Genomic DNA, 16,604 nt, shown 5'->3' with positions numbered 1-16,604 from the left:
CAATGTTTGGTTTTGGCACCGTTCATCGCAAATGTCAGTTCTCCACAGTTTGTGCCTGATCAAAATTGCACACATGCACAGCTTTTTTGTCTTTTCTGCATTCTGCTGTAAACAGGTGCTTTTAATTTGACAAACAGAACCTGTGATGCAACACTTTTCACTTATGGTACCGGGAGCATGACACTTAAGCCACTCATGGTAACAGCAACTTAACACTTAACTGACTAAGCCAACTGACTACAAAAACACAACAAATCAATAACACTAACAACACTGTTAAACTAACATAAACCATAGTAACAACATTCCAAACCCCATACTCCCGTGCATTGCAGCACAACATCCATTGTTTACTGGTTAGACAAAATTGCTAATTTCTCAAAAAGTATTTGTCCTATCAACTTTCTGTTTTCGCAGCATTCATCCTTGACCCAAAATACATAAGCATACCAAATGGAATGGAGTAAATTCATTATGTTTTTTTTTCTCAAAAATAATAGTTGGGTCCAAAGAGCTAAGAAGAAGAAGGAAAAGGACTTCAAACCTAATGCCTTTGTGAAGACAACGTTAGAATCCCCTGCAGTAGACAACTTGTCTAATAGATTACCTGTTCTATGTGAGGCTAAAAAGCCTTGCTGACTCTGTTATGGAGGAATTTCTTCCCTTTGTGTCTGAGGGATTTGTGGCTCTGAATGAGCATTCTTTTCCTGTAACCATAAGTATCCTCAGGGATACCAGACCTTCTCCATCACTCTTGTTGAAGGACCCTTTGGAGTTATGTGATGAGACTGCTTCTGGGGATTTTATACTTGTTCAAGGTATTAAAGGGAGAACTGTCTCTGCACTATTCTTGAAGTCAGACAGGACAGGTAAAAATGGGACTCGTGTCAAGTCTATTAAGGGTGTTTCTTTGTTGCCAGGCAATGACCTAGGTAGGTGTAAATACAGTGCATCCAGAAAATATTCACAGTACTTCACGTTTTCCGCATTTTGTTTGCAGCCTTATTCCAAAATGAAGCAAATTCAGCCACCCCGCACCACCACCACAATTCTACTCACGACACCCCATAATGACAACATGATTTTATATATATATCAAATTTATTAAAAATAAAAAACTAAGAAAACACAGGTACATACATATTCACACCCTTTGCTCAATACTTTGTTGATCCACCTTTGGCAGCAACTACAGCCTCAAGTCTTCTTGAATATGATGCCAGAAGCTTGGTGCACCTATTCTTGGGTAGTTTTGTCCATTCCCCTTTTCAGCACCTCTCAAGCACCATGAGATTGGAAGGGGAGCATCGGTGCACAGCCATTTTCAGATCTCTCTAGGGAATTTTTTATTTTATTTTAATTGAACCTTTATTTAATGAGGTTTATTTAACCAGATCTCAATGGAACCAGGTCTCTCTTTTGCAAGAGAGACATTGACAATTATAAAGTTTACAGTTCACCTAACCTGCATGTCTTTAAATGTGGGAAGAAACCGCAGCACCCAGAGGAAACCCACTCAAACATGGGGAGAACATGCAAACTCCACACAGAAATGCCACAGGTGGGAATTGAACCCATGACCTTTTTGCTGTGAAGCAACAGTGCTAACCTCTAATCCACCGTGCTGCCTGTTCACTCGGATTCAGGTCTGGGCTCTGGCTGGGTCACTCAAGGACATTCACAGAATTGTCCTGAAGCCGCTCCTTTGATATCTTGGCTGTGTGCTTATTGTCCTGCTAAAAGATGAATTGTCATCCCAGTCTGAGTTCAAGAGCACTCTGGAGCAGGTTTTCATCCAGGATATTTCTGTATATTGCTGCATTCATCTTTCTCTCAATCCTGACTAGTCTCCCAGTTCTTGTTGCTGAAAAACATCCCCACAGCATGATGTTGCCACCACCATGCTAGGAATGGTGCCTAGTTTCCTCCAAACATGACGCCTGCCATTCACAGCAAAGAGTTCAGTCTTTGTCTCATCAGACCAAAGAATTTTGTTTCTCATGCTCTGAGAGTCCTTCAGGTGCCTTTGGGCAAACTCCAGGCAGGCTACCGTTTGTCTTTTACTAAGAAGTGGCTTATCTCCACCATACAGGCCTGATTGGTGGATTGCTGCAGAGATGGTTGTCCTTCTGGAAGGTTCTCCTGTCTCCACCGAGGAATGCTGGAGCTCCAGCAGAGGGGCCATTGGGTTCTTGATCACCTCCCTGACTAAGGCCTTTCTCCCCGATTGCTCAGTTTAGACGGGCGGCCACTCTAGGAAGAGTCCTGGTGGATCAGAACATCTTCTATTTAGAGATTGTGGAGGACACTGTGCTCATTGAGACCTTCAAAACAGCAGAAATGTATTTCCCAGATTTGTGTCTCAAGACAATCCTGTCTCAGAGGTCTACAGACAATTCCTTTGACTTCATGCTTGGTTTGTGCTCTGACATGCACTGTCAACTCAATTTTGAGCTTCATGGCAAAGGCTGTTGTGTACATATGATTTCTTTGTTTTTTAAAATTCTGAATACATTTGCAAAAACCTCAAAAAATACTTTTTCACATTGTCATTATGGGGTATTGTGTGTAGAATTTTGAGGGAAAAAAAATAATTTAATCCATTTTAGAATATGTGGATAAAGTGAACACTTTCCAAATACTTTCAAAATGCACTATAGCCCTGCAAATAGTGGGGAAAAATGGCCTATGAGGATCATTGGCACACTATATGCTGCTTCAGAAATACAAAGCACATCATAAAGGATTCTGCTCACCCTGCACTGCCACACTTCTCTTTCCTGCCTCACTGGTCGGAGACTCGAGTCAGTCTGCACAAGATACAGAGGCAGCTTTTACTCCAGTGCTATCACACTGTTCAACACAGGAACATGTTACATGTAGAGACTGTTTTGGTGTGTAATAATGGCATTGTTCATAATGTGCAATATAATGTGCAACATATGTGTGTATGACACATGTGCAATACTGTCTTTTGGTTCTCTCCCAATACACATCTCACAGGCTGTACAATCCCTCTACACTACATTTTCATGGTTACCTATGGACACTTGGTAATTGTATTGGTAGGTATATTAAAGAGAGTATTATTGTACCATTGTACTGCCTATCCCAGTAGTCATAGGGTGAGAAGCAGGGTACATCCTGGACAAGACACCAGACAATCCCAGGGCCACATATAGCCTCAAACTTAGTCACACTCGCACCTATGGAGGAAACTCGCGAATATGGATGGCACATGCAAACTCCACACCGAAAGGACCAGGCAGGAAGCGATCCCAGGACGTTCTTGCTGCAAGGCAACAGTGCTAACCACTAAGCCACTGTGCATGGGTGCCGCCAGGGATTTGGGCCCGATGAAAAGAAATCTTACTGGGCCACCCCCATATTATTTTGTCAGTATTATAATTGTATTAGGGTCCTCTCTGGGCCCCTGTCAATCATGGGACCCTAGAATCCTTCTCTTTATTCTCCCCTTTTCAGCACCCCTGCACCGTGAAACCATGAAGAAGGCATTCAAGTAAGAATTTCATTGTACTTTGTACACTGTACTCTGTATGGCATTTGAATCGGAATGTATCTATCACATTATATATATATCACATCTATCACATTATATATATATATATATCCATCCATCCATTTTCTTCCGCTTTATCCGGAGTCAGGTCGCAGGGGCAGCAGCTCAACCAAAGCCGCCCAGACCTCCCGATGCACACACACCTCCCCCAGCTCCTCCGGGGGAACCCCAAGGCATTCCCAAGCCAGCCAAGAGATGTAGTCCCTCCAGCATGTCCTGGTTCTTCCCCGGGGCCTCCTCCCAGTGGGACGTGCCCGGAACACCTCTCCAGCGAGTCGTCCAGGGGGCATCCGGAAAAGATGCTCGAGCCACCTCAACTGACTCCTTTCGACGTGGAGGAGCAGTGGCTCGACTCCGAGCTCCTCCCGAGTGACCGAGCTCCTCACCCTATCTCTAAGGGAGCGCCCAGCCACCCTGCGGAGGAAACTCAGCTTGGCCGCTTGTACTCGCAATCTCGTTCTTTCGGTCATGAGCCAAATCTCATGACCATAGGTGAGGATCCGAACGTAGATCGATCGGTAAATCGAGAGCTTTGCCCCCCTACTCAGCTCTCTCTTCACCACGACGGTCTGATACAGCGACCACATCACTGCAGATGCTGCATCGATCCGTCCATCGATCTCACGCTCCATCTGTCCCTCACTCGTGAACAAGACCCCAAGATACTTAAACTCCTCCACTTGAGGCAAGGACACTCCACCGACCTGAAGAGGGCAAAGCACCTTTTTCCGGTCGAGAACCATGGCCTCGGATTTTGAGGTGTTGATTTTCATCCCGGACGCTTCACACCTGGCTGCAAACTGCCTCAGTGCACGCTGAAGCTCCTGATTTGACGAAGCCTGGGTAATGGATGAGTCCGCCTCTGAGTCCCCAGTCTCTGCTTCCTCTTCGGAAGACGTGACGATGGGATTGAGGAGATCCTCGAAGTACTCCTTCCACCACCTGACAACATCCCCAGTCAGGGTCAACAGCTCCCCACCCGCACCGTAAACAGTGCTGGTGGAGAGCTGCTTCCGCCTCCTGAGGCGTCGGACGGTTTGCCAGAATCTCTTCGAGGCCGACCGATAGTCCTCCTCCATAGTCTCCCCGAACCCCTCCCAGACCCGAGTTTTTGCCTCTGCAACCACACGGGCTGCGGCATGCTTGGCCTGCCGGTATCTGTCAGCTGCCTCTGGGGTCCCACCTACCAACAAAGATAAGTAGGACTCCTTCTTCAGCTTGACGGCATCCCTTACTTCCGATGTCCACCACCGGGTTCGGGGATTGCCGCCACGACAGGCACCAGAGACCTTGCGACCACAGCTACGAGCAGCCGCATTGACAATGGAGGTGGAGAACATGGTCCACTCGGACTCCATGTCTCCAACCTCCCCCGGGATCTGGGAGAAGCTCTCCCGGAGGTGGGAGTTGAAGACCTCGCTGAAAGAGGGTTACGCCAGTCGTTCCCAGCAGACCCTCATGATACGTTTGGGCCTGCCAGGTCTGACCAGCTTCCTACCCTCCCAGCGGATCCAACTCACCACCAGGTGGTGATCAGTCGACAGCTCTGCCCCTCTCTTCACTCGAGTGTCCGAGACACGTGGCCGAAGGTCAGATGATATGACTACAAAGTCGATCATCGACCTCCGGCTCAGGGTGTCCTGGTGCCACGTGCACTTATGGACACCCTTGTGCTCGAACATGGTGTTCGTGATGGACAAATTGTGACTAGCACAGAAGTCCAACAACTGAACACCACTCGGGTTCAGATCGGGGAGGCCGTGCTTCCCGATCACCCCCCTCCAGGTCTCACTGTCGCCGCCCACGTGGGCATTGAAATCCCCCAGGAGAACGATGGAGTCCCCAGTCGGAGCGCTATCTAGTACCCCTCCCAGGGACTCCAGGAAGGTCGGGTACTCTGCACTGCTGCTCAGCCCGTGGGCCAAGACAACGGTGAGAGACCTGTCCCTGACCCGAAGGCATAGGGACGCGACCCTATCGTTCACCGGAGTGAACTCCGACACTTGGCGACTGAGCTGGGGAGCAATAAGCAATGCAACCCCGGCTCTCCGCCTCTCCCCATGGGCGACGCCAGAAAAATGAAGCATCCAGCCCCTCTCCAGGAGTTGGGTACCAGAGCCCAAGCTGTGCGTGGTGGTGAGCCCAACTATCTCTAGTCGGTATCTCTCAACCTCCCGCACAAGCTCAGGCTCCTTCCCCCCTAGCGAGGTGACATTCCACGTCCCAGCAGCCAGGGGCTGTGAGCATGGACCGGGCCGCCGGGCCACCCGCCCTCGACTGCCACCCAATCCTCTCTGCACCCGACCCCCATGGCCCCTATATATATATATATATATATACTCGTATATATATATCTAAGGCTCGCTATGATACCCTCGAGGGTAGGCTGAAAAGTTCTAAGGCTCACTATGATGCAGTTAATGCATTAAGGGTATCATAGCGAGCCTTAGAACTTTTCAGCCTACCCTCATATATATATGTGTGTGTGTGTGTGTGTGTGTGTGTGTGTGTGTGTGTGTGTGTGTGTGTGTGTGTGTGTGTGTGTGTGTGTGTGTGTGTGTGTGTGTGTGTGTAATCTTCCTGTAAAATCAAATGGCCCATTGTGATTTCAGTGACTTACAGTAGGTTGTTGGTTTTGCTGAGTGCACAAAACACATACACACTTGCCATTTTGAGCTGCCTGCACTCATCAGCATCTTTTTCAGGATCCTCCTACATTTAACCAACTCCAATTATCCCAGTTCCCATTTCTCGGAAGCGTTTGGAAACCCAGGATAATGGGGATTTCCCTCTATGTTGCTGCATTATGACATCACTGTGTGGCCTTACTGTTAAGCATTTTTGAGGTTTCGTTTTGAGAAAAAAAGCTAAAAAAAAAATAAAATAATAGATAGCTATGGCTGTCATTTACAAAAAGAAAAAAGAACAAAAAAGAAGAAATATTTTTATGCTCATAACAGTGCTGTGGGCCACTTTACAACAGTGCCCCGTCACACAGTTTGAGCAATTCAAACCCCCAAAATTTATTACTCTGTCTTGCTGAGGAAGCAGTTCCTCAAGTTTCAAAGGTTCTTAAATGTTACTGTCATGACACCTTATCTCATATGTGCAATTTTTACAATAATTCTTAAAATTTTTTAATTTTCCTTCAAAATCAATTTCAGCAATGGTGTGTGACAGAAATGGCAATGATCAGTAATAATATCTCTACTCCAACCTCATATTCATGTTCACTGTTTTTCTATGTCTTTGTTGTGTTAAGAGATAATCTACAAGTAATTTTAAATGTTGAAACATTGCTGTTCCAACTAAAATAAAACACAAGATGTGTTTGTTAATTCATTAAAGAAATCAATATATTTACCAGGTTATACACCTCATTTTTTTTTACAGTAAAAGAAAAAATTTAATAGTAATTGTAATTGATAGTTCTGGTCAGAATTATTGCCTATCCTATATGCTGAGCAGTGAGCACAGAATTTAAAGTATGCAAATGAAACTTTTTTGTGTAACCCAAATGTTTAATGAAATCCCTAAAGGTATTGGATAAAAGCAACAAAATAAAATACTTTCATGTACTGAAATATAACACAATGCTAAAATACCCTCAGCCATTTGAGCATTGTGTTCTTTGTCATTTACAGTTGTTTAACTGTTAAGATACTATTGTCTTACGTACAATTTGTACATGTTCAATAAAACCCCTCTATAAATCAATCAATCAAAAACAATATTTACGTTTTAACGGCATCTGCAGGAGACCTTGCATGTACATGTACATGAGCTTTTGAAAAGAGCGGAAGTTGTGCAAATCAAGGACAATTTGTAGATGACCAGCTGTGCATTTGCTGGAACTGAGACAAATGTCACTCCACAGGAAGTTATCTATGACTTACTGTAGCTTAGTGTGCACGCTAATGCCCCAAAATGTCTTGTGAGTGATTCCAGAGGTGTTAACAGGTTACAAAAACAGCTTTTTTTCAGTTTTAGAAGTGTTTATTTCTCGCTAACTTTTACATAATATATGACAAAGAGGATATATTTACACACAAACGAAACAGAGTTTTGCAGCTAGCTACCAGCCTGTGGTGTCACCATGATAACATCTGCAAAATGTCTTGTAAATAAATTCAGAAGTGTTATTAGGTTCCAAAAATGGCATTGTCAGATTTAGAAGTGCTTATTTCTCACTAGCTTTTACACAGTATATGAGAGACATGTATATAAAGTCACAAAACAAAGCAGTTTTTGGAGACCAGCCACTGACGTCACGTGCAGCTCTACTCTGATTGGTTGTCACCCCCCCCCCCCCCACACACACACACACTCAAAAATGAAACTGAACAGATTGAAACAGAATGTGACTTTTTAACCTTTTAAAATACCTATTAAAATAGGTCAAGGTTACCCTTACCAAAAAATAGTACTGATAAGTATATAAAAAGTAAACTGGAAGTATACTTGAAACATACTTGCATGTACTACTTTTTGGTAAGGGTAGCCATCTTTGAACTTGTCCAAGGTACGGAAGCGTATTGCATTCACTGGATTAAAAAAAATTGACCACTGATCTCGTAATTACGAGAAAAGATCTCATAATTACGACATCAGGATCTCATAATTATGAGAAAAGATCAGGTGTCTAAATTGTTTTATGTATACTTCCGTACTTCCAGTCCCTCAGCAAAGACACGGGCTGAGCTCAGCCGATGATAACACACTATAATCAAACACAAAGTGTGGATTTACGAGATCTTTTCTCATAATTATGAGATCCTGATGTCGTAATTACAAGCTCTTTTCTCATAATTATGAGATCTTTTCTCGTAATTATGAAATCTTTTCTCATAATTACGACATCAGCGGTCAATTTTTTTTTTTTTTTAATCCAGTGAATGCAATACACGTCCGTACCAAGGTCTGTGCCCTAAGAATGTTCCCTGTGAATCTGAAGACTGTGGCAGTAATAGGGCTGGACCTATGCTGAGTGCAGACAGACAGATGGATGGACGGACGCAAAGCCTTCGCAGTACTCGATGGCCATGTTTGATGGCCTTGGGTGAAAATTAAATAGAGGCATAAAATGTGTGCAGGATACAGTAACATGAACCCTTTTATGAAATGACATTAAGTCATCATCTTTACATCAATCTTTAAGAAGTACAAACTGTATGATAAACCTATCTGGATTAAGGCAGTTCTCAAAAAAAATGAGTGACCTTGCAAGAAGAAGACAAGCGAGGGACTCCACCAAAACACCCAAGCAACTCGACAGAAGTTGCTGGCTGCGAGTGCACAGTAAATTTTGCAGAGTAAAATATACTCTGGCAGGATAACAGTCCCAGTCCAAATAGAGTTAAATATACTCTATCACATTGCAAGAAGCGCAATTCGAGATCAAATGGAGGAAATGGACTGATTATAGAAGACAAGAAGAGGACACCACCACTATAAATTGACAACAAGAACATGGATGAGTGACTGTCTACTAAGATATTTAGATGCTTTGAGACACCCCTCGCCTGAGTAATTGTGTACCAGTTTGTTCTTTGTTCATTATTACCTTTGTGTATCTTTTTCTCAATAAAAAATAAGTAAAAAAAAAAGATAGATAGATAGATAGATAGATAGATAGATAGATAGATAGATAGATAGATAGATAGATAGATAGATAGATAGATAGATAGATAGATAGATAGATAGATAGATAGATAGATAGATAGATAGAGTATATATATATACTCTATCACAGTGTCAAATCAATTCAATCACAGGGTAAAATCAGCTCTATCATGCTGTGAATGACGTATTAGAGTTGACAAGCTTGATTTCACTCTATAATACAGTGTATTTTTACTCAGTTTGGACTGGAACCAAATGTTATCCTGGCAGAGTATATTTTACTCTGCAAAATTTACTGTGTGGAAAACCTGTGCATTGCGCAGCTTTTGTCTGTTGCATTGCCAGTCACAGCTTCATGACAGTGGAAAAGAGAAGGCTCTTCTGAAAAAAAATGTGAAATTTCAGTGAGTTTGCTGGAAAGAACATGGGAGACTGTTATCATAGACTAACATGTATTAAAGTTCTCTGTTTCACTCCAGCATGAAGCTGTATAATTGTTGATGCAACAGACAAAAGTTACACTATGAACAATTTTTCCAAGACCAGTAGTGGGACAATGCAGATGAAGTTTTTTGGCACAGGCCGGTAGTCTGAACAGTAGCACACATCTGCAATCAAACCCCAATCTACAGGTTGGTTGTCCAATTCCTATGTCACGGAGCCAGTTGGTCTGCTGATGTGAATTAAGTCTAAGTCATTTTCAGTGACTTAAAAATATGAAGTCAGAGGGTGTAAAGGGGGTCTGGATGGTTATGGTTAGGGGTAGGGTTAGGTTTGTGACGGGAGAATGAAAAAAAAACTGATGACACTTGGTTGTGTGGACCACCACAATGGTACAGAGGCAAGGTAATAAAAATGTTGTCAAGGTCAAATGCATATGTATTTTATGAGCATGATTCGGGAAATTTGACCTTGATCTCTAACCCTGGCTGTCGACTGATCCTAAGCAAAATCAAATCACTCATGCTCATGCATGGATGTAAAGTACCTGTCAGGTTGGAGCAAACTGCATTTGGGGTTTACGGCACGTCCAGAAAATATTCACAGCACTTCACTTTTTCCACATTTTATGTTACAGCCTTATTCCAAAATGGAGCAAATTCATTTTTTCTCCCTCACAATTCTACTCACAACACCCCATAATAACAACATGAAAAAAAACCTTTTACATTTTTTTTTTCAAATTTATCAAAAATAAATAACTAAGAAATCACATGAAAATTCAGTAAGGTATATCTTCTATTATACATTCCAATTCTACGGTATAACTCTACTAGTGTATACTAAAGTATATCTAAATATAAAAAAAAAATCAAAATAAAAAAAAGAACAGTGGAGCCACTTAGGTGCCTGGTCTTGAGAACCAGGGATGGTAGGTTGAAAAGCTTTTTAAAATTGCAATGCAAAAAAACCCACAATGCAAAACGAAGGGCCCCTTCACACACAGTGCAAATTTGGTCAACTTGCACATAAAGTGGGCATAAAGCAGGAATTGTATGCAAAACGTGTAGAATTGTAGCTGCTTCTAATGCCTCATACACCTGTTGCTCCAACTATTTGTGCACACCTGCAGCTGAAAGACAGAATTTGCATTGTGCAAGCCCATCAAACCCTCTCGTGGCAGGTGTCGGCCAAATTCCAGCTGACACACATGAACATCAAACACCGCTCGCTTGGCACTTAGAAACTGTGTGGCCATTTGTACTATCATGACAACAACAGTCAGTAGACAATCACTGTCGAGCTGGATGTGAAATTTGTCTAAGTGTCCCACAATTGTGAAGTTGCTGAGTGCACATGTGATGTGCCAGAGTGTCGGCTCCCCCCACAACACGTGTGCATGTGTTTTGCGCCCCTCCCGCTCCCCCCCAAAACATCTGTGCGTGTGGTTCACGCCCCCCCGACTGCAGGTGAAGCATCTCACATCTGATCACAGAGTGACATCTTGGTCTGTGTGCTGACAGGACAGGGAGCGTGGCTGGCTGCCCACAGCTATTAAGACATCTCCGGTACTTGATATCACCACTGCAGCACATGTCCAATGTTTTGACAGACACGCATGTGTGTGTGCTTGTGTGGAAATACATAAAAACATATATCGCTTTTGTGATAGGAGGAGAAACGGACCGTCATTTCATGTGGACATGCAGCAGGTGATCTGAATGTCACGTCTGACAGGACATTTATCTGCTTGTTGATTTTAGCCATTTCATGCTCCTGTTACATGACAGTGATTGTAGCACAGTGGTAAAGTTTCCATCTGGTAATCAGAGTGTGTGGGTTTGAATCCTGTGGCATTTTGTTCTTTTTAATTTAACCAAGGTTATTTAACTGCAGGCTTCTGTATTGCCTCCCCTTTTATGTATTATTTATCAATTATGTATTATTAGTGATATTCACTAATTATACAGCTGGTTTTTATTTTATTTTCCTCCACATCAGTGGCGCGACGTGGTGCACCTCGTCCCATGGAACACAGTGCGAGTAGCTGCAGCAGCTCGCACTGTGTTCCTGCTCGAAAGACACCATTGCGTGCACGAACCATTGCACCAGCATCATGCACGCCTGCCTGTCGGCACGATGTTTCGTGGTGTGGTCAAGCTCTACCGCCGTGAGTCGCCCTGAGTTGTATGTATTCACACTATGTGTGAAGGTGCCCTAATATTTTGCATTGTGGGTAGAAACATAAACTGCACATCTGGAAAGTATTCACAGCTCTTCCCTTTTAGTTATGTTACAGCTTTATTCTAAAATGGGTGATTTTTTTTATATAAATTTGAAAAATTAAACTTTTTTCCTGTTGTCATTATGGGGTTTTTGAGTAAGAGTTTGGTGGGGGGGGGGGGGGTGCATCAATAAAGCATTGAGCAAAAGGGTATTAAAAAATTTAGTTTTTTCATGTTGTCATTATGGGGTGTTGTGAGTAGAATTGTGAGGGAGAAAAAATTAATTTACTCCATTTTGGAATAAGACTGTAACGTAACAAAATGTGTAAAAAGTGTGCTGTGAACATCTTCTGGATGCACTGTGTAGTGGCATTGGGACCCAGATCATAACAAGAGCATAGATACAGTGAGGAAAATAAGTATTTGAACACCCTGCAGTTTTGCAAGTTCTCCCACTTAGAAATCATGGAGGGGTCTGAAATTTTCATCTTAGGTGCATGTCCACTGTGAGAGACATAATCTAAAAAAAAAAAATCCGGAAATCACAATGTATGATTTTTAATAATTTATTTGTATGTTACTGCTGCAAATAAGTATTTGACCCCCTACCAAGCAGCAAGAATTCTGGCTCACACAGACCTGTTAGTTTTTCTTTAAGAAGCCCTCTTATTCTGCACTCTTTACCTGTATTAATTGCACCTGTTTGAACTTGTTACCTGTAAAAAAGACAACTGTTCACACACAATCAATCACACTCCAACCTGTCCACTATAGCCAAGACCAAAGAGCTGTCTAAGGACACCAGGGACAAAACTGTAGACCTGCACAAGGCTGGGATGGACTACAGGACAACAGGTAAGCAGCTTGGTAGAAGACAATAAGTGTTATGATTATTTATTAGAAAGTGGAAGAAACACAAGATGACTGTCAATCTCCCTCGGTCTGGGATTCCATGCAAGATCTCACTTTGTGGGGTAAGGATGATTCTGAGAAAGCTCAGAACTACACAGGAGGACCTGATCAATGACCTGAAGAGAGCTGGGACCACAGTCACAAAGATTACATTAGTAACACATGATGCTGTCATGGTTTAAAATCCTGCAGGGCAGCAAGGTCCCCCTGCTCAAGCCAGCACATGTCCAGGCCCATTTGAAGTTCACCAGTGACCATCTGGATGATCCAGAGGAGGCATGGGAGAAGGTCATGTGGTCAGATGAGACCAGAATAGAGCTTTTTGGAATCACCTCCACTTTGTTTAGAGGATGAGAACAACCCCAAGAAAACCATCCCAACCATGAAGCATGGGGGTGGAAACATCATACTCTGGGGGTGCTCTTCTGCAAAGGGGACAGGACGACTGCACCGTATTGAAGGGAGGATGGATGGGGTCAAGGATTGCGAGATTTTGGCAAACAACCTCCTTCCCTCAGTAAGAGCATTGAAGATGGGTCATGGCTGGGTCTTCCAGCATGACAATGACCCCAAACACACAGCCAGGGCAAGTAAGGAGGGGCTCCGTAAGAAGTATTTCAAGGTCCTGGAGTGGCCTGGCCAGTCTCCAGACCTGAACTCAATAGAAAATCTTTGGAGGGAGCTGAAACTCCAAACCTGAAAGATCTAGAGAAGATCTGTATGGAGGAGTGGACCAAAATCCCTGTTGCAGTGTGTGAAAACCTGGTGAAAAACTACAGTTTGACCTCTGTAATTGCAAACAAAGGCTACTGTACCAAATATTAACATTGATTTTCACAGGTGTTCAAATACTTATTTGCAGCAGTAACATCCAAATAAATTATTAAAAATCATACATTGTGATTTCTGGATTTTTTTTTTTTTTTAGATTATGTCTCTCACAGTGGACATGCACCTAAGATGAAAATTTCAGACCCCTCCATGATTTCTAAGTGGGAGAACTTGCAAAACCACAGGGTGTTCAAATACTTATTTTCCTCACTGTATTAAATGCAACCCAATTTTCCTATTAAACAATACAGGAGGCGGTTGATATATACAAGGTGACCATCATCTCATGAAAATATTACAGTATATTGATGGCACTTTCGTATACTGCCTAAAAAATGTTTAATTCCATTTGAAATTTCATCTCACCGTTGTTCTTATTGGTGGCAGACAATTGATAGAAAAGTAAAAATAGTATAGTTGTGGACAAAGGTGATGAGGAAATCGTACTATTGACTGTGGCCTACACTTTGTTTAAGGCAGCAGCCACAGCAGTTAGCAGTTCCCTTCCTACGAAGTGTTCCTTTTATCAGTATTTAGCAGAACTTCCGGCAAACAACATCCTCCTTTCCCCGTCTCCCCTCTCTGCCTCTGTTTAACATGCTAGTCTTCAAGTCCATTGTTAAAGACACACAGGTACAAAGACTCGATCGGAACTACTGATATTATATAAGTACACGATACTCAAAGACACCATCACCTGAGCAAAAATCTAATTTCAATTGTGTTTTTGGACACTATAGTTTGTGAAATAAAAAATATGCAAAAATGAACAAGCAACTCTAAGACAGTAATTAAGAAGTACAACACCACGGTTGCGAAACATGATCTTTATCTAAACGTGAAGATAAGTAAGAGGTCTTATTGAGACATTCCCACCAATGATGCTGCACATTCAGGTTCCTCATTTGCTGTTTTCTTAATAAATTGCAGTGGAAATGTCGCCGCTGAATTGGACATCAGTTTTCTCTCTGTAGCCTACAGGGATCATTTGGTGTACACATTTGAAGTAGCTGATAAATTCATTAATATAAGATGCTTTTATTTGTGAATACTTTATGTGAGAGTGAATGGAAGAAATGAACTCTCTTTTGTTTATCCTCCCTCTTTTTTTGTTCTCTGTTCCCAGAAACTGACTCCCTTTTTGATACCACAACCAAAGGATTACACTCATTTTGTTTCGTCGTTAGGTGGGTTTTCCACTTACAGATACAGCTTGTTTTCTGGTCGCTAAAACGACACAGAACAAAACACATTCCTCCATCAGTAATGAACAAATGCCTTGCAAAAGGTGGAAAACAACAAAATATTATAAAAGCACTTTCATTAAAAAAAAACAAAAGGTAGAGGTTTGTGATTGATTGATTGTCTTTAAGTATAAGTGAGTCAGAAGTTGAAAAGCCACAGGTTTATTTTTGAAATATAGTGTGATTTGCAACACTGAGGTGAACAGTTCTGGAGGTTCACGTAGCAAAGATGTCAACGACTAATTGGCGCAAACAAACACAAAAACGTGGGCGTTGACTTGGGAACTGTGTCCAGATTCCAAACCGCTGTGGTCGCAGTAATAACAGGGTGCTCTTTGGCATACTTTGACAGTGGTTGAGTCAGGGGTTGGGTGCTAGGAACTCAGGCTGGGAAGTCCCGTCTTTGATTCCTGGTAGACAGTCACCTTTCTTGACTCTGTCAGCCACCTACTTTTTTTTCCATCACAGAACAATAACAGAGAAAACATTGTGATTTACGCCTCAGTGGGTTATAATATTGTTATGGGCCAAACCAAACTGTCTGTGGTCTTTGAATGTCTTGAACTGAAATTAATTTATTCAGTTTTGTATATTGGCCTTTAAACATACACTACTCATGTGTCACTTCTGTCTAAATGTTGATTGACTTATAAATGAAATTTCAGTTTAAAAAAAGAATTAATGGTTATTTTCAAGACAGCATCTCAAAATTAGCTTCATCCTTTTAATAGCTAATACAGTGCATCCAGAAAGTATTCACAGCACTTCACTTATTTCACATTTTATGTTACAGTTACAGCCTTATTCCAAAATGGAGTAAATTATTTTTTTTTCTCTCAAACTTTTGCTCACAACACCCCATAATGACAACATAAAAAAAGGTTTGTTTTTTGTTGTTGTTTGTTTGTTTGCAAATTTATTAAAAATAAAAACTAAGAAATCATGTTTACATAAGTATTCACACCCTTTACTCAATACTTTGTTGATGCACTTTTGGCAGCAATTACAGCCTAAAGTCTTCTTGAATATGATGTCACAAGCTTGGTGCATCTATCTTTGGATGTTCAATCAAATTCAGGTCTGGGCTCTGGCTGGGCCACTCAAGGACATTCACAGATTCATCCTGAAGACACCACATTTATATCTTGGCTGTGTGCTTAGTGTCACCATCCTGCCGACAGATGAACCGTCACCCTAGTCTGACGTCAAGAGCGCTCTGGAGCAGGTTTTCATCCAGGATGTCTCTGTATCTTACTCCATTCATCTTTCCCTCAATCCTGACTAGTCTCCCAGTTCCTGTCACTGAAAAACATCATCACAGCATGATGCTGCCACCACCATGCTTCACTGTATGGATGGTTCCTGGTTTCCTCCAAACATGACGCCTGGCATTCACACCAACGAGTTCAATCCTTGTCTCATCAGACCAGAGAATTCTGTTTCTCATGGTCTGAGAGTCCTTCGGGGGCATTTCGGCAAACGCCAGGTGGGCTGCCATGTGCCTTTTGCTAAGGAGTGGCATCCGTCTGACTACTCTTCCATACAGGTCTGATTGATGGATTGCTGCAGAGATGGTTGTCCTTCTGGAAGGATCTCCTCTCTCCATAGAGGAATGCTGGAGGTTTGACAGAGTCACCACTGGGTTCTTGGTCACCTCACTGACGAAGGCCCTTCTCCCACAATTGACAGGTGTATGTCTTTCAAAATCATGTCCAATCAACTGAATTTACCCCAGGTGGACTCCAGTTA

Source organism: Thalassophryne amazonica, chromosome 6, assembly GCF_902500255.1.
Source record: "Thalassophryne amazonica chromosome 6, fThaAma1.1, whole genome shotgun sequence".
Lineage (NCBI taxonomy): Eukaryota > Metazoa > Chordata > Actinopteri > Batrachoidiformes > Batrachoididae > Thalassophryne > Thalassophryne amazonica.
The sequence above is the reverse complement of the archived record's forward strand: the minus strand, read 5'-3'. Positions refer to the sequence as shown.